Below are 19,363 nucleotides of genomic sequence, written 5' to 3' on the forward strand. Positions count from 1 at the left end.
TTCAATTGCTCTTTTTCACTCTAATTATTATTCTTGTTATTTTTGTGTGTGTGCTAATGAAGGTGTCAGGGATTGATTTAGGTGATGAATGTACAACTATGTAATGGTACTGTAAACAATCGAAAGTACAATTTGTTTTGTATGAAAAAAAAAAAATTGCATAGGAAAAAAAAAAAAAAAAAAAAAGTAATACAGAAGTGGATTCTCTAGGCTGGCAGGCATGGTTCATCATCAACAGAAGGGCTGAGCTGAGGTACCATGATACCATGAGGTGCCAGTGTTCAAGAGATTATGGCATCTGAAGCCCACAGTGTTAAAAAAAGGAACTTATGTAGTAATACTGAGGATCATTCCATTGATCGTCCTAGAAAAGGGATTTCGAATTTCCCTAAGAAGAATGCGAAGGAGGTTAAGAAACCTTCAAAACAGTTGACTGCTTACATAAATAGAACAGTTGGACAAGTTTTGAAAAACCGAGATAAACTACATAAGGTGATCTATTGCAGAAAGAAAGTTCATCATCCTTTTCCAAATCCTTGTTACAGGAAAAAAACAGTCCCTGAGAATTGGAGGCTCTGACATGGCAAATAAAGAAAATGAAGTGGCTTGTGCCATCCCCTGCTAGAAAAATTATGCTGTGATAGTCAAACAGTGATTCTGGTTCTTCATACACAGAAAGCCCATCATCAAAATAGAGTGGGTTTTTTTTCCTGAGATTTCTCAGGACCATGAAACAATGGCACATTTTGTTCAGAAGGAATTTAAGATTGAATGTAGCTTTAACTTTCTGAATAAAGAGAAGTAGAAGAACTTGTAAACTATTTTGTGAAGACAGAAGATCTTGGAGTTGTGGTGGATTGCCTTCCTGTGCTCACCAATACTTTACAGGAAGAAAAACCCTATGTCTCACCTGGCTGCTGTGTAGACTTGTTGTCTCTAGTAAAGTCACTACTTAAAAGCATATTTGAAGTATATGTAATACTTGGTTTAAACTGGTTTGAAATAGTTATAAAGAGGTGTTTGTCAGAACTGTCATCCAAAACAGAAATTATAAATGATGAAAATATTCAGATTTTAAAACAACAATTAAGTCAATTGTGGGAAGAGGAAAACCATCTTACTTTGCTTTCATTAAGTACTGGCAGTATAGCTAGGGATGTAGATGCTTATTCATTACAATTGCATTAGAGGTTTCATCTACTAAAGAGTGCTTGGCTATTCAAACTATCCCTGGACTATATGATTTCCAAAAAAAAAGAGTCTCATCTGAGAACTGTAAACTGTGAAAGAAATCAAAACCACTTTTTCCTTTAAAAGGCCACATAATGAAATCACTACTGAAACTCTAACAATGTACTTCACATTGGAGTGGAAACTATCCAAAAGGAGCAGCTTCAACTTCAATGAGGTGAAAGTGCACTAAGAAGACTGTTCACCTTTTCTGCATTTGGGATTTACATGGTTAGTTGGTAACATTGTTTAAGAACTACTGGGTTTTAATACAATCTCAAATATTGTATAAGAATATAATTTATACTATGTGAAAAAAATAAGACAAGACATCACTAGGGACCACAAAGACCAATCATCATTAATTTTTTAAGATTGTCTTTCATAAGAAAACACTTAAATGTATGCAGCTATACTCCTATGTTGAAAAGACTGAAATATAAAAATATCAAAGCAGAAGTCTATCAGTAAGTGTAAAAAAAGAGAGAGAGGAAAAAATAAAATAAAATATGACATATAAAATCCAAAAGACAAAGTGGTAGATAGTAGACATTACATTGAGTGAAATTAGCCAGAAAAAAAGGACAGATACTGTATGGTCTCAGTAATATGAAATAACATGAATGAGTGAACCCTGAGAGCTAAAGTTGAGAACACAGGTTACCAGGAGCTAGAAAGAGGTTAGAGATTAGGCATTTGATGCTGAAGGAACACAGAACGCTCAACAGGATTGATTGTATAGATCCAGAAATATATAGCACAATACAGTGTGATGGGAGCACAATATTATAAGTACTCTGAACAAAGATGGGTGTGACTACAGTTGAAAGAGGAAGGTTAGGGGCATATATGACACCAGAAGGAAAGATACAAGATAAAGACTGGGATTGTATAACTTAGCAAAACCTAGAATGGTCAATGATGGTGATTCAACGTACAAAAATAAGAATATTTTTTACATGAGGGATAACAAATGAATATCAACACTGCAAGGTGTTGAAAATGGGATGTTTTAAGGGAAAATACAATAAATGGAAACTAGAGTCCATAGTTAACAGTAACATTGTAAGATTCTTCTATTAATTGTAACAAAGGCAATATACCAAAGCTAAATGTCTATAAGAAAGGAATATAAGGGAGTGGTATGAGATACTTGGTGTTGTTGTTATTGGTGTCTGAACTTTTAACTTAATTTAATTTTTATTTTCCTTCTACCTTTTATTTTCTAGTCTTCATTTTTTCCTCCTCTTCCTCTTTCTTTGCAGAAGAAATGGAAATATCCTCATATAGATTGTGGTGGTGAATGCATGTCTATGTGATTATACTGGGAATCATTGATTGTTTACTTAGAATGGATTGTAAGATGTGTGAATAAAACTTTAAAAAATAGAGCAGGTGTACATTTTAGTTACTCCTCCAGGAAAGTAGGCAGAAAGCCAGGAACTGCATAGACTGGACACCACAGAGCAATTTGGCTTTGGGCATACTTCATACAACACTCATGAACACATGGAACTGCTGAGATCAGTGAAATCTGTAAGTTTTTGTGGCCAGGGGACATGCATCCCTCCCTGCCAGGCTCAGTCCCGTGGGAGGAGGGGCTGTCAGCGCTTGGAATGAGGAGGGAGAACTGCAGTGGTGGCTTTTATCGGAAACTCATTCTACTGATCCAAACTCCAATCATAGATAGACTGAGACCAGACACCAGAGAATCCAGGAGCAGCCAGCCTGGCAGAAAGGAAATAGGGCTAGCAAAAACAGCAAGAAAAACCCAAAAATAAAAGCAGAGTTTTTTGGAGTTCTGGTGAACATAGAAAGGGGAAGGGCAGATTTCAGGCAGAGTGAGCCTCATATGCAAAACCAGAAGAAAAACCGATCTCTCTGCCCCCTGGACCTTTCCTTAATGGCCCAAATTGCTTTGTCTCTTAGCATTTCAATAACCCATTAGATTTGTGAGGAGGGCCCTTTTTTATCTTTTTCTCTTTTTCTAAAACAATTACTCTGAGAAGCCCAATACAGAAAGCCTCAAAGACTTACAATTTGGGCAGGTCAAGACAAGAGCAGAACTAAGAGAGCTCTGAGACAAAAGGCAATGTTTTAGTTTGCTAATGCTGTGGAATGCAAAACACCAGAGATGGATTGGCTTTTATAAAAAGGGGGTTTATTTGGTTACACAGTTACAGTCTTAAGGCCATAAAGTGTCCAAGGTAACACATCAGCAATAGGGTACCTTCACTGGAGGACGGCCAATGGCATCCGGAAAGCCTCTGTTAGCAGGGAAGGCATGTGGCTGGCATCTGCTCCAAAGTTCTGGTTTCAAAATGGCTTTTTCCCAGGATGTTCCTCTCTAGGCTGCAGTTCCTCAAAAATGTCACTCTCAGCTGCACTTGGGGTATTTGTCCTCTCTCAGCTTCTCCAGAGCAAGAGTGCTTTCAAGGGCCGTCTTCAAACTTTCTCACATCTGCAACTCCTGGGGTTTCTTCAAAGTGTCCCTCTTGGCTATAGCTCCTCTTCAAAACATCATTCACAGCTACACTTGGTTCCTTCTCTTTGAGTCAGCTCATTTATATGGCTCCATTGATCAAGGCCCACCCTGAATGAGTGGGGCCATGCCTCCATGGAAATATCCCATCGGTTATCATCTACAGCTGGGTGGGGCGCATCTCCATGCAAGCAACCTAATCCAAACATTCCAACTTAATTCCCACTATTATGTCTGCCCCACAAGATTGCATCAAAGAATATGGCTTTTTCTGGGGGACATAATACATTCAAACCAGCACAGGCAATAATCCAGTGGCTGAGAAAATTCACTAAACACAACAACTTCCCAAGAAAAGGGGGGTGTCCTCTCACAGCCATCATCCTGGTGGACAGGGAACACTCCTGCCCATCGCTGACCCCATAGCCCAGTGCTGCCCCAGACAACCCAGTGTGATGGAAATGCTTCCAATAACACACACACAAACCACAAAATCAGGCATGGACATTAGCCTTCCCTGTACCCTCAGCTGGTTGTCCCAGAGTTGGGAAGGTGGAGCAGTGTGAATTAACATGCCCCATTCAGCCATCCTTTCAGCAGACTGGGAGACTCCCTACACAGTTCTGTAGCCCAGAACCACCCTGGGGGGATGGCACTCAGCTGTGACATAGCACAGTCATCCCTCAACAGAGGACATGGGGGTGCACAGCCTGGAAGAGGGACCCACTTGCAAGTCTCAGGGGCCATACACCAATACCAAGTACTTGTGGGTCAGTGGCACAGACAAGCTGTGACAGGACTGAACTGAAGCATTAGACTATTGCAGCAGATTTAAAACTCCAGGAACACCAGGGAGATTTGATTGTTAGAGCTGCCTCCCCTCCCTGACTGCCCAGACACATGCCCCATATACAGGGCAGGCAACACCAACTACACACACAAACTTGGTTCACTAATTGAAACCCACAAGACTCACTCTCCCATTCACAACAAAGACAAAGTGGGGGAGAACTGGCTTGAGGGGAATAGGTGGCTCATGGACGCCACTTGCTGGTTAGTTACAGAAAGTGTAAACCATGAAGCTGTAGATCTGACAAATTAGAGATAAAGATTTCAATCAGTCTACAAATCCTAAAAGAACCCTAACAAGTCAAGTAAATGCCAAGAGGCCAAAAACAACAGAAAATTGTAAAGCATATGAAAAAACCAGACGATATGGATAACCCAAGCCCAAGCACCCAAATCAAAAGATCAGAGGAGACACAGTACCTGGAGCAATTAATCAAAGAACTAAAGATAAATGATGAGACCATGGCACGGGATATAAAGGACACGAAGAAGAGGATGGCACAAGATATAAAGGACATCAAGAAAACCCTAGAAGAGCATAAAGAAGACATTGCAAGAGTAAATAAAAAAATAGATGATCTTATGGAAATTAAAGAAATTGTTGACCAAATTAAAAAGATTCTGGATACTCATAGTACAAGACTAGAGGAAGCTGAACAATGAATCAGTGACCTGGAAGATGACAGAATGGAAAATGAAAGAACAAAAGAAAGAATGGGGAAAAAAATTGAAAAAATCAAAATGGACTTCAGGGATATGACAGATAATATAAAACACCCAAATATAAGACACATTGGTGTCCCACAAGGGGAAGAGAAGGGTAAAGGTCTACAAAGAGTATTCAAAGAAATTGTTGGGGAAAACTTCCTAAATCTTCTAAACATCATAAATACACAAATAATAAACACCCAGTGAACTTCAAATAGAATAAATTCAAATAAACCCACTCCAAGACATATTCTGATCACACTGTCAAATATGGAAGAGAAGAAGCAAGTTCTGAAGGCAGCAAGAGAAAAGCAATTCACCACATACAAAGGAAACAGCATAAGACTAAGTAGTGACTACTCAGGGCCACCATGGAGGTGAGAAGGCAGTGGCATGACATATTTATAATTCTGAGTGAGAAAAATTTCCAACCAAGAATACTTTATCCAGCAAACCTCTCCTTCAAATTTGAGGGAGAGCTTACATTTTTCACAAACAAATGCTGAGAGTTTGCTAACAAGAGACCTGCCCCACTGGAGATACTAAACGGAGCCCTACAGACAGAGAAACAAAGAAAGGAGAGAGAGACATGGAGAAAGGTTCAGTACTAAAGAGACTCAGTATGGGTACATTAAAGGATATTAATAGAGAGAGGGAAAAAATACATATGACAAACATAAACCAAAGGATAAGATGGCTGATTCAAGAAGTGCCTTCACAGTTATAATGTTGAATGTAAATGGATTAAACTCCCCTATTAAAAGATATAGATTCACAGAATGGATCAAAAAATATGAACCATCAATATGTTGCATACAAGAGACTCATCTTAGACACAGGGACACAAAGAAATTGAAAGTGAAAGGATGGAAAAAAGTATTTCATGCAAGTTACAGCCAAAACAAAGCAGGTGTAGCAATACTAATCTCAGATAAAATAGACTTTAAATGCAAGGATGTTATGAGAGACAAAGAAGGTCACTACATACTAATAAAAGAGGCAATTCAACAAGAAGAAATAACAATCATAAATGTTTATGCACCCAATCAAGGTGCCACAAAATACATGATGTTTCCACAATAATTGTGGGAGGCTTCAACGTATCACTCTTTCCTATAGATAGATCAACCAGACAGAAGACCAATAAGGAAGTTGAAAACCTAAGCAATCTGATAAATGTATTGGATTTAGCAGATGCATTTAGGACATGACATCCCAAATCACCAGGATACACATTCTTCTCTAGTGCTCACAGAACTTTCTCCAGAATAGATCATATGCTGGGACATAAAACAAGCCTCAATAAATTTAAATAAATTAAAATTATTCAAAGCACATTCTCTGACCACAATGGAATACAATTAAAAGTCAATAACTATCAGAGACTTAAAAAATTCACAAATACCTGGAGGTTAAACAACACACTCCTAAACAATCAGTGGGTTAAAGAAGAAATAGCAAGAGAAATTGCTAAATATATGGAGATGAATGAAAATGAGAACACAACATACCAAAACCTATGGGATGCAGCAAAAGTGGCACTGAGGGGGAAATTTATAGCACTAAATGCTTATATTAAAAAGGAAGAAAGAGCCAAAATCAAAGAACTAACGCATCAACTGAAGAATCTAGTAAATGAACAACAAACCAATCCTAAACCAAGTAGAAGAAAAGAAAGAACAAGGATTAAAGCAGAAATAAATGACATAGAGAACAAAAAAACAATAGAGAGGATAAATATCACCAAAAGTTGGTTCTTTGAGAAGATCAACAAGATTGACAAGCCCCTAGCTAGACTAACAAAATCAAAAAGAGAGAAAACCCATATAAACAAAATAATGAATGAGAAAGGTGATATAACTGCAGGTCCCAAAGAAATTAAAAAAATTATAAGAGGATACTATGAACAACTGTATGGCAACAAACTGGATAATTTAGAGGAAATGGACAATTTCTTGGAAACATATGAACAACCTAGACTGACCAGAGAAGAAACAGAAGACCTCAACCAACCAATCACAATCAAAGACATCCAATCAGTCATCAAAAAGCTTCCCAAAAATAAATGCCCAGGGCCAGATGGCTTCACAGGGGAATTCTACAAAACTTTCCAAAAAGAAATGACAACAATCTTACTTAAACTCTTTCAAAACATTGAAGAAAATGGAACACTACCCAACTCATTTTATGAACTAACATCAATCTAATACCAAAACCAGGCAAAGATGCTACAAAAAAAGAAAACTACTGGCCAATCTCCCAAATGAATATAAATGCAAAGGTCCTCAACAAAATACTTGCAAATTGAATCCACAGACACATTAAAAAAAATCATACACCATGATGAAGTGGGGTTCATTCCAGGCATGCAAGTATGGTTCAACATAAGAAATTCAATCAATGTATTACAACATATTAACAAATCAAAAAGGAAAAGTCAAATGATTATCTCAACAGATGCTGAAAAAGCATTTGACAAAATCCAAAATCCGTTTTTGATAAAAACACTTCAAGAGGTAGAAATTGAAGGAAACTTCCTCAATATGATAAAGAGCATATATGAAAAACCCACAGCCAGCATAATCAATGGTGAGAAACTGAAAGCCTTCCCTCTAAGATCAGGAACAAGACAAGGATGCCCACTGTCACCACTGTCATTCAAAATTTTGCTGGAAGTGCTAACCAGGGCAATCTGGGAAGACAAAGAAATAAAAGGCATCCAAATTGGAAAGGAAGAAGTAAAACTGTCATTGTTTGCAGATGATATGATCTTATATCTGGAAAACCCTGAGAAATTGATGATACAGCTACTAGAGCTAATAAACAAATTTTGCAAAGTAGCAGGATACAAGATTAATGCACATGTCAGTAATGTTTCTGTATGCTAGAAATGAACAAACTGAAGAGACACTCAAGAAAAAGATATCATTTTCAATAGCAACTAAAAAAATCAAGTACCTAGGAATAACTTAACCAAAGATGTAAAAGACCTATACAAAGAAAACTACATAACTCTACTAAAAGAAATAGAAGGGACCTTAAAAGATGGAAAAATATTCCATGTTCATGGATAGAAATGCTAAGAGTCATTCAGATGTCAATTACACCCAAACTCATCTAGAGATTCAATGCAACCCCAACCAAAATTCCAACAACCTACTTTGCAAGCTTGGAAAAGCTAGTAATCATATTTATTTGGAAAGGGAAGATGCCTCAAATTGCTAAAGACACTCTAAAAAAGAAAAACAAAGTGGGAGGACTTACACTCCCTGACTTTGAAGCTTATTATAAAGCCACAGTTGTCAAAACAGCATGGTACTCACACAAAGATAGACATATTGATCAATCGATTCAAATTGAGGATTTGGAGATAGACCTCCAGATCTATGGCTGACTGATCTTTGATAAGGCCCCCAAAGTCACTGAACTGGGTCGCAATGGTTTTTTCAACAAATGGGGCTGGGAGAGTTGGATATCCATATCCAAAAGAATGAGAGGATCCCTACCTCTCACCCTACACAAAAATTAACTCAAAATGGATCAAAGATCTCAACATAAAAGAAAGTACCATAAAACTTTTAGAAGATAATGTAGGGAAACATCTTGAAGACCTTGTATTAGGTGGCCACTTCCTAGACTTTACACCCAAAGCACAAGCAAAAGAAGAAAAAATAGAAAAATGGGAACTCCTCAAGCATAGAAGTTTCTGTACTTCAAAGGAATTTGTTAAAAAGTTAAAGAAGCAGCCAACTCATTGAGAAAAAATTTTTGGAAACCATGTATCTGACAAAAGACTGAAATCTTGCATATATAAAGAAATCCTACAACTCAATGACAATACTACAGACAGCCCAATTATAAAATGGGCAAAAGATATGAAAAGACAGTTCTCTGAAGAGGAAATACAAATGGCCAAGAAACACATGAAAAAATGTTCAGCTTCACTAGCTATTAGATGCAAATTAAGACCACAACAAGATACCATCTCACACCAATTAGAATGGTGCCATTAAACAAACAGGAAACTACAAATGCTGGTGGGGATGTGGAGAAATTGGAACTCTTATTCATTGTTGGTGGGACTGTATGATGGTTCAGCCACTCTGGAAATCAGTCTGGCAATTCCTTAGAAAACTAGATATAGAGTTCTCCTTTGATCCAGCGATATATACCTGGTATATACCTGGAAGATGAGAAAGCAGTGACACGAACAGATATCTGCATGTCTGTGTTCATAGCAGCATTATTCACAATTGCCAAGAGATGGAAACAACCCAAATGTCCTTCAACAGATGAGTGGACAAATAAAATGTGGTGTATACACATGATGGAATACTACACAGCTGTAAGAAGGAATGATGTGAAACATATGACAACATGGATGAACCTTGAAGACATAATACTGAGGGAAATAAGCCAGGCACAAAAAGAGAAATATTATATGCCACCACTAATGTGAACTTTGAAACATGTAAAACAAATGGTTTATAATGTAGAATGTAGGGGAACTAGCATTAGAGAGAAATTAGGGAAGGGGGAACGATAATCCAATAAGAACAGATAAGCTATCGTGGGTAAATTTAACATTCTGGGAATGCCCAGGAATGACTATTGTCTGTTTATTTCTGATGGGTATAGTAGGAACAAGTTCACAGAAATGCTGCTATAGTAGGTTACTTTCTTGGGGTAGAGTAGGAACATGTTGGAAGTAAAATAGTTATCTTAGGTTAGTTGTCTTTTTCTTACTCCCTTGTTATGGTCTCTTTGAAATGTTCTTTTATTGTATGTTTTTTTAATTTTTTAAATTTTCAAATTTTTTATACAGTTGATTTAAAAAATGGTTTGAAAAAAAAACAAAAAACAAGGGAAAAAATATGCAGAGCCCCCTTGAGCTGGTGGATAATGCAGGGGAATTGGCCTGCCCCACTTCGATGGTTGCTAATGTGCTCACAGACATAGGGGACTGGTGGTTTGATGGGTTGGGCCCTCTGCCACAGGACTTGCCCTTGGGAAGACTGTTGCTGCAAAGGAGAGGCTAGGCCTCCCTATAATTGTGCCTAAGAGCCTCCTCACGAATGCCTCTTTGTTGCTCAGATGTGGCCCTCTCTCTCTAGCTAAGCCAACTTGAAAGGTGAAATCACTGCCCTCCCCACTACGTGGGATCAGACACCCAGGGGAGTGAATCTCCCTGGCAACGTGGAATATGAGTTCCAGGGAGGAATGTAGACCCAGCATTGTGGGATGGAGAACATCTTCTTGACCAAAAGGGGGATGTGAAAGGAAATGAAATAAGCTTCAGTAGCAGAGAGATTCCAAAAGTAGCCAAGATGTCACTCTGGTGGGTGCTCTTATGCACAATATAGACAACCCTTTTTAGGTTCTAATGAATTGGGGTAGCTGGCAGTAAATACCTGAAACTATCAAACTACAACCCAGAACCCATGAATCTTGAAGATGATGGTATAAAAATGTCACTTATGAGGGGTGACAATGGGATTGGAAAAGCCATAGGGACCACAGTCCCCTTTGTCTAGTTCATGGATGGATGAGTAGAAAAGTGGGGGAAGGAAACAAACAAAGCCACCCAGTGTTCTGTTTTTACTTTAGTTGCTCTTTTTCACTTTAATTATTATTCTTGTTATTTTTGTGTGTGTGGTAATGAAGGTGTCAGGGATTGATTTTGGTGATGAATGCACAACTATGTAATGGTACTGTGAACAATCGAATGTACAATTTGTTTTGTATGACTACATGGTGTGTGAATATATCTCAATAAAATGAATATTAAAAAAATAGAGCAATACAAATGCTGGAGAAAATGTGGAGAGAGGTATGTACCTATTCACTGTTGGTGGGGAAAAAAATGGTGCAGCCCATCTGGAAGGCAGTGTGGTAGTTCTTCTGGAAGCTAAGAATGGGGTACCGTATGGTCTCACAACCCTTTTATTGGATATATACTTGGAAGAACTGAGAGCAGGGACATGAATAGACATCTTCACACTGATGTTTATGGTAGCACTATAGCTGATTTTCAAATTTTTGAGGTGGCCTAAGGGTACATTGATGGGTGAACGGAAGGGTGAATAGTGGTGTATACATACAATGGAATATTGAGTGCAAGAAGGAATGAAGTTGTGAGGTATGCAACTAGGTGAATGGACCTTGAGGACAGGATGTGGGGTAAAATAAGCCAGAGTCAAAAAGACAAACATTATAATGCCTCACTAATATGAACTAACTATAATATGCAAACTCTGAGAATTGAATCTGAGAGCATAGTTTATCGGGGAAGGCTTATTGTAAAGGTTCCTAGATTGTAAGCTCTTACAGCAGTCACATCTATTCATGAGTTGCAATGGTTGTTTCTAAATTGTAAGATGCTGAGCAGTTTCTGTGTAATCTGGTCAGTCCCCGGAACTTCAAGTATTTGTGTGATACCTGAGACTCAGAGCCAGAGTTCAGCAGCTATGAATATCAGCATTACCCCATACAGCAACTGTTACAAAAGCTGAAAAAGAGATCAGATTTCAATTATAGATACGAATGAAATGGACTTGGTTGGGACTAAGGTAAATCAGACTAAAGGGTGAAGGATGATATTGACTGTGTTTTAAAACTTCAACTTCTTTGCTAGCTATTAGGGAGATGCAAATTAAGACCACAACGAGATACTATCTCACACCAATTAGAATGGCTACCATTAAACAAACAGGAAACTAAAAATGCTGGGGAGGATGTGGAGAAAGTGGAACTCTTATTCATTGCTGGTCGGACTTTATAATGTTTCAGCCATTGTGGAGGACAGTTTGGCAGTTCCTCAGAAAGCTAGATATTGAGTTACCCTATGATCCAGCAATTTCACTTCTCAGTATTTACTCAGAGGATTTGAAAGCAATGACATGAACTGATGTTTGTACATCAATGTTCATAGTGGCATTGTTCACAATTGCCAAGAGATGGAAACAACCTAAATGTCCTTCATCAGATGAGTAGATAAACAAAACATGGTATATACACATGATGGAGTACTATGCAGCAGTAAGAAGGAACAAGATCATGAAGCATATGACACATGGGTGAACCCTGAGAACATAATGTTGAATGAACTAAGCCAGATACAAAAGGAGAGATATTGTATGCTAACACTAATGTGAACTCTGTGAAAAATGTAAAATAAGTGTCTTATATTGTGGAATATAAGGGACCTAGAGATAGACAACAGCTAGTGAAGGGGGAACAATAATCTAATAAGAACAGACAAGATATTGAGTCTGATCTTAATGATACGGGCATTCTTAAGTGTGACTATGGTTTGCTAATTTTCTTTTGGTATGGTAGGAGTATACTGGAGGGAATGAAGTTATTTCAGGATATTTGTTTTCCCATTTCTTTGTTTTGTCTGGAAATGTATTTTTATTTGGTAAAGTAATTTTTTAAAAAATGAAAAACTTCAACTTCTATGTGATACCAGAGGAAGAGAGGTTTATTTGGTGCAAAATCTATATTTTCTACAGCACACTATATAATTTAACTTGTAATGTCAGTTTATTTAAGCACCATAATTATATGTACCTTAAATAGTGGGTGAGATCGTTTCATTTTGTACAGGTTAGTGTGAATCCCCAATACAACCCAGAGTATTTGGGCAGAGAATAAAATGTGTTTGCAAACCCCCTAGAAGGTCTTGGGAAAAATATGGAAATATTAAACTTCCCCACCTGGGGAATTCCTGATATTCTTGCCAGCATTGGGGACTACCAGTTTAGTAGGCTGAGCCCTCAATCTTGCAGCTTGCCCTTATGAAGCTTGTTACTGCAAAGGAGAGGCTAAGCCTATTCATAATTGTGCCTAAGAGTCATCCTCAGAGAATCTCTTTTGATTCTCGGATGTGACCTCTCTCTCTAAGCCCCCTCAGCAGGTAAACTCACTGCCCTCCCCACCACATGGGACTTGACTTCCAGGTGTGTAAATCTCCCTGGCAATGTGGGGTATGACTCCCAGGGACGAACCTCACTTGGCATCGTAGGATTGAGAAAGCCTTCTGGACCAAAAGGGGGAAGAGAAATGAAACAGAATAAAGTTTCATGGCTGAGAGATTTCAAATGGAGCCAAGAGGTCATTCCAGAGGTTATTCTTATGCATTATACAGATATTCTTTTTTGGTTTTAAGTGTATTAGAATAGCTAGAAGGACATACCTGAAACTGTTGAACTGCAGCCCAGTGTCCTTGATTCTTGAAGATAACCATATAACTATATAGCTTACATGGTGTGACTGTGTGATTGTGAAAACCTTGTGGCTCACACTCCCTTTATCCAGTGTATGGACAGATTAGTAGAAAAATAGGGACTACAGTAAATGAATAATAGGGTAGGGAGGAGGGGTATGGGATGTTTTTGGTGTTCTTTTTTACTTTAATTTTAATTTTAATTTTTTGGAGTAATGAAAATATTCAAAAATTGATTGTGGTCATGTATGCACAACTATCTGATGATACTATGAACAACTGAGTGCACCCTTTGAATGATTGTATAGTATGTGACTATATCTCAATAAAATTGCATTGAAATAATCAAAGAAGATAATTAATATTAAATATTTTTGTCCACACTGAGATTCTATGTTTGCAAAATTTCTTAATTATTAATAAATCAACATGTTTTGATACCAATATCTGTTAAAAAATTAAAACCAACCATGTTTCTGGCATGATAAAATCATGGAATTAAATCAGGTGTTTACATTCCCATAGAATGTTGATGTTTTATAGCTATCCATGTCATTTTTAAAACTTAAGACTATTTTTAGTATCTCTGATTTTTTTTTGCCAGAGTCATCATGTCATGTATGTATGTGTTATGCCTATATAAAATTTTAGAAGGTGAATAGGTATTTGTATAAATTCTTAACTGGAAATGTCCATGAAGTTGGCTAATTTATGTTCACTTTTAATTGTGTAAAGATTTATAATATTTTCATTTCTGTATCATTTAAGATTCCTTTATTTGAGTAAATTCCCTAGATATAATAATAAATAATAATAATACAGGGAGAACCTAAGATGGCAGCTAGGTGAGACAGGGCAAAAAAACACTTCCATGAAATACTAGATAAAAACCAGAAAGTGACCCAGAACACCACTCCCAGTGTAGCACCTGCCAGACAAGGTCTGCTAAATCCACAGGGAACATGCATTTGGTGAAACCAGGAGCCTGCTTTCTGAAATGAGTGAGTAAGCCAGCTGAAAGTCCCTTGGCCACACTGCTGTGTGAGGAAACAGTGGGCTGGCGTTTGGAGATGGACTAGTTCTTTAAAATGAAAAAAGCCTGGGAGTGGCTGCAGATATGGTGGGTAGAGCCACGCAGTGAAGCATGGCGGGAGCGGGCTGGGCTAATGCCTTGGTGTCTGGCATGGAGGATACCCCTTCCCACACCCGCTGTTGATTGTCTTGAGACCAGAGGAGCAGAGGGGAGCCAAAAGGAGAAAAAAACTGCATTCCTTGCAGCCATCTCCCCAGTGGGTGGGGGACGCTCCTGCCCGGGGCCAGACCCACAGCCCAGAGCCACACCAAGAAACCCAGTGTGATGGGGAATCTTTCCCACAGCACTACACACATGCCACAATATCGGCTGTGGACAGTGGCCTTTAATACACCCATGGCTGATTGTCCTGGAGCTAGGAGGGCGGAGATGTGCGAAAAGGGGGAAGTTAACATGTCCCATTCAACCATCTTTGAAGCAGGCTGGGAGCACCCCTGCATGGCCCAGGGCTTCCCTGGAAGGCCAGCATGCACTAGTGACATGGCACAGCCCTCCCTCAGCAGAGGTCCTGGAAGAGCACAGCTGGGAAGGGGGAACCGCTCGGAAATCCCAGGGACCCTATGTGAATACCAAGGACTTGTGGGTCAGTGGCAGAGACAATTGGTGGAAAGACTGACATGAAGGCTTAGGCTCCTGCAACAGCCTTAAATCTCCAGGAACACCTGGGAGGTTGGATTATTAAAGCTGCCCTGCCTGCCTAACCACCCAGACACACGCCCCACATTCAGGGCGGACAGCACCAGCAACACACCCAAACTTGGTGCACCAATTGGACCCCACAAGAATCAGACCCCCACACACCACAAAGACAAAGTGGGGGAGAACTGACTTGAGGGGAATAGGTGACTCACAGATGCCATCTGCTGGTTAGTTAGAGAAAGTGTATGCCACCAAGCTGTAGATCTGACAAATTAGAGATTGGTATTTCATAGACCCTGAAAGAACCCTATCAAGTAAAGCAAATGCCAAGAGGCCAAAAACAACAGAAAATCTTAAAGCATATGATAAAACCAGATGATATGGAGAACCCAAACCCAAACACCCAAATCAAAAGATCAGAAGAGACACAGTACTTGGTGCAGTTAATCAAAGAACTAAAGATAAACAACAAGAGCATGGCACAGGATATAAAGGACATAAAGAAGACCCTAGAAGAGCATAAAGAAGAATTTGCAAGAGTAAATAAAAAAAAGAAGATCTTACGGAAATAAAAGAAACTGTTGGCCAAATTAAAAAGACTCTGGATGGGGGAGAAAACATGGCGGCACAGAGAGAAGTGGAAAACTGTTAGTCCCCCCGGGAACAATTCATAAATGACCAAAAAAACTAGTAAATAACCAGGAATAACTGCGGGGAGACAAACGTGGCTGTCCACTCATCATCCACCAACCTGAATTGGGAGGAATGCCCGAGATCACAGCATAAAATCTGTAAGTAAAACTGCGGACGCGCGCTGAGAGCCAAGAGCCGAGAGCCCCTCCCTCACAGAAGCCTCGCGGTGCTAGAGAACAGCACTCTCCAAACAAGCTAGTGTACTGCAGCCCAGCTCCATCTGGGATTTTAATGTTAACTGCTAAATACAGACAGTGAATCCTCAACAAGCAGACAGAGGCTTTTGGGGACAACTGATCTTGGGAGAGTTGGGGGACATATCTGTCTCAGGAAAAGAAGCCCAGAGGCTGACGGGTGAACCTGGGAGCTTTTCTGTCCCTTTTGCTTTCTGTGGAGAAACCTGCAGCTGCTTTCAGCCCGCAGTGCTTTGCAGTAAAGACAGACGCAGCTATTTTAAAATCAAAACACTTTGATCAGCAGAGTCAAAGAAACAAAGAACTTCCTGATAGGCAGTGACCTCTCTGGAGGGGGCATAGCTTCCCAAAGGAAAGGGAGGGGCCCAGCTTTACCACCCGCCTTTCCAGAACCAGACCCCAAAGCCTGGGGGAGGAGAGCCACAGGCCACACCCCCTTACACAGGCAGTGACAGACGGCACCTGCCAAACAGAAAAGCACAGGTGTATTAATCCTCTAAGAAAAACCATCAGGGGAACCAGATACTGACTATTTCCTCCTTCTGTGACCTGAACCTGTTCTCATCTGGGAAAACCTGATTGGGGTGGCCTAGGAGGTCAGATGCCTAGACAACAGAAAACTACAGCCTACACAAACAAAAACGAAGCTATGACCCAGTCAAAGGAACAAACATACACTTCAACTGAAATACAGGAATTTAAACAACTAATGCTAAATCAATTCAAAAACCTTAGAGAATATTTCACAAAAGAGATAGAGGCTGTAAAGAAAACACTGAGCATATATATGGCAGAAATTGAAAGTTCAAAAAAACAACTAGTAGAATCTAAGGAAATGAAAGGCACAACACAAGAGATGAAAGACACAAGGGAAACATACAACAGCAGACATCAAGAGGCAGAAGAAAACACTCAAGAACTGGAGAACAAAACACCTGAAAGCCTACAAGCAAAGGAGCAGATGGAGAAAAGAATGAAAAAATATGAGCAATGTCTCTGGGAACTTAAAGATGAAACAAAGTACAAGAATCTATGTATCATTGGTGTCCCAGAAGGAGAAGAGAAGGGAAAAGGGACAGAGGCAATAATAGAGGAAATAATCAATGAAAATTTCCCATCTCTTATGAAAGACATAAAATTACAGATCCAAGAAGTGCAGCATACTCCAAACAGAAGAGATCTGAATAGGCCTATGCCAAGACACTTAATAATCAGATTATGAAATGTCAAAGACAAAGAGAGAATCCTGAAAGCAGCAAGAGAAAAGCAATCCATCACATACAAAGGAAGCTTAATAAGACTATGTGTGGATCTCTCAGCAGAAACCATGGAGGCAAGAAGGAAGTGGTATGATATATTTAAGACACTGAAAGAGAAAAACCTCCAACCAAGAATCCTATATCCAGCAAAGCTGTCTTTCAAATATGAGGGAGGGCTCAAAATATTTTCTGGCAAACAGACAATGAGAGACTTTGTGAACAAGACACCTGCCCTACAGGAATTACTAAAGGGAGCAATGCAGAGTGATAGGAGAAGATGGGAGTGTGTGGTTCAGAATACAATTTTGGGAGATGGTAGCACAGCAATGTAAGTACACTGAACAAAGAAAGCTATGTATATGGTTGAGAGAGGAAGGTTGGGAGCATATGAGACACCAGAAGAAAGGAGGAAAGATAAAGAATTAGACTGTGTAACTTGGTGAAATCTAGTGTTCAACAATTGTGATAAAATGTACAAATATGTTCTTTTACGAGGGCAACAAGAAAATGTCAACCTTGCAAGGTGTTAAAAATGGGGAGGCATTGGGGGAGGGATGCAATCAATGTAAACTAGAGACTGTAACTAACAGAATCATTGTATTATGCTTCCTTTAATGTAACAAAGGTGATTTACCAAGGTAAATGCAGATAAGAAGGGGGGATAGGGGAGGCATGATAGACACTTGACATTGGTGGTGTTGTCTGACTCTTTACCCTACTTTGATTTAAGATTACTTTTCCTTTTGCTACTTCCTAGCTGTCATTTTTTTCCTCTTTCTTTTCCCTCTCTACCTTCTCTGATGCTCCCTCCTGCCTTGTGGAAGAAATGTAGATGTCCTTATATAGATAGTGGTGAAGGTGGTGAACACATAAATATGTGACCATACAGAAAACCATTAATTGTTTACTTAGGATGGAATGTATGGGGTGTGAACAAAACCATCTTAAAAAAATGGGTTGATGTCAAAACCTCAAGGGCAATATACTGAGTGAAATAAGCCAGACACATATGGACAAATATTGCAGGGTCTCACTGATAAGAACTAATTATAATATGTAAACTCATAGACATGAAATATAAGGTACCAAGATATAGGACGATGCTTAAGAATGGGGATTGGTTGCTTAGTATGAGCAGAATGTTCAACTAGGATGAACTTAAATGTTTGGAAATAAACAGAGGTGTAGGTAGCAAGATGTGAGAATAACTAACAGTGCTGAATGGCATGTGAATGAGGTGGAAATGGGAAGCTCAGAGTCATATATGTCACCAGAAGGAAAGTTGGAGGTCAAAAGATGGGAATGTATAAAACTGAATCCTATGGTGGGCAATGTCCATGATTAACTGTACAAATATTAGAAAACTCTTCCATGAACCAGAACAAATGTATGACAATACAACTAGAAGTTAACAATAGAGGGACATATAGGGAAGAAATATATACCTATTGCAAACTATATACTACAGTTTGTAGTATTTCAACATTCTTTCATAAACAGTAACAAATGTACTATACCAATGCTACAAGGTAGTAATTGAGGGGGTTGGTTAGGGATACGGGAGGATTCGAGTTTCCTTTTCTTTCCCTTTTTTTTTCCCCCAATCTTTCACTTTATTTCTGGCCTGGAGTAATGAAAAGTTTCTAAAAATTGAACAAAAATTAAGTGTGGTGATGGATGCACAGCTGTAAGAGGGTACCAGGGGCAATTGATTGCACACTTTGGATCTTTGGATAATTGTATGGTATCTGAACAATCCCAATAAAAATTAAAAAAAAAGAAGACTCTGGATACTCATAATACAAGATTAGAAGAAGTTGAACAACAACTCAGCCTCCTTGAGGACCACAGAACAGAAAATGAAAGAACAAAAGAAAGATGGGGAAAAAATTGAAAAAATTGAAATGGATCTCAGGGATATGATACATAAAATAAAACGTCCAAATTTAAGACTCATTGGTGTCCCAGAAGGGGAAGAGAAGGGTAAAG

General features: G+C 39.0%; 1 pseudogene; it reads left to right on the forward strand.

The window, feature by feature from the left end:
* The first annotated feature begins 291 nt into the window (after window positions 1–291).
* Window positions 292–1,188, forward strand: LOC119524328 (annotated as a pseudogene).
* Window positions 1,189–19,363: the final 18,175 nt, after the last annotated feature.

This window comes from Choloepus didactylus, chromosome Y (assembly GCF_015220235.1).
Source record: "Choloepus didactylus isolate mChoDid1 chromosome Y, mChoDid1.pri, whole genome shotgun sequence".
NCBI lineage: Eukaryota > Metazoa > Chordata > Mammalia > Pilosa > Megalonychidae > Choloepus > Choloepus didactylus.